The 817-nt window shown below is 47.1% G+C and overlaps 1 non-coding gene across 1 annotated transcript; it reads left to right on the plus strand.

Moving 5' to 3' along the window:
- The first annotated feature begins 221 nt into the window (after positions 1 to 221).
- On the plus strand, positions 222 to 295 carry trnan-guu. The gene has a single exon. It is a non-coding gene; the product is annotated as a tRNA-Asn (tRNA).
- The last annotated feature ends 522 nt before the right edge of the window (positions 296 to 817 follow it).

Raw genomic sequence — 817 nt, forward strand, 5'->3', positions numbered from 1 at the left:
TCGGGAAGAGGCAAAACACTGAGTTCTGAACAAAAACCGTAACACACTCAAAACGTCGGCTCTGTTTGCCTTTCCACAGATGCTGCTCGACCCGTTGGCTTTCTGCAGTATTCTCTGTGTTTGAACTGATAGAAGACAATGCTAATTCTGGGCGGGGCAGGTTGAATTATGAATTGAATAGATGCTTCCTCAACGAGACTGTGCGAGCGAAGCCTGGGCCTGTCTCTGTGGCGCAATTGGTCACTGCGTTCGGCTGTTAACCGGAAGGTTGGTGGTTTGAGACCACCCAGGGACGGGGCGATTGTTGTTCGCGCTCTTACAGCTTTCTTGTCTGCAAAGATGCGCGTTTTAATGGTGTCAGGAAAATATTTCCCAAACGGAAATCTTTACCACTGAGGAAGCACAAAGGGGTTTCTGAATTGATTGAATTTCTAACGTAAAGGAGTGCGGATGCTGAGAGTCCGAGACAGAAGGCGAAAGTGCTAGAGCAACTCAGTAGGTTTGGCTGTACCTGGATGAGGGATAAAAAAGTCCTGAAATGTTGTCTCTGATTCTCTTTCTACAGATGCTGCCTGACCTGCTGAGTTGCTCCTGCAATTTCTGGTTTTGCTTTTAACTGAACGTCCATTTCATCTTTCGGGATGAAACACCCAGACTCGCCATTTGCAGATATTTAACCCTTTCGAAGCCTGTGAAGTGATTGGGTTCAAACAAACTCTGCAATGATTTACTCTTTCTCAGCTCCACAGGCAGAGAGACCTGCGAAATGAAGCTGTCAGTGTGCTTCTGTATTGGTGGGCCGAGTGGTGAATGCGAT

The sequence above is a fragment of the Chiloscyllium plagiosum genome, unplaced genomic scaffold (assembly GCF_004010195.1).
Source record: "Chiloscyllium plagiosum isolate BGI_BamShark_2017 unplaced genomic scaffold, ASM401019v2 scaf_5639, whole genome shotgun sequence".
NCBI lineage: Eukaryota > Metazoa > Chordata > Chondrichthyes > Orectolobiformes > Hemiscylliidae > Chiloscyllium > Chiloscyllium plagiosum.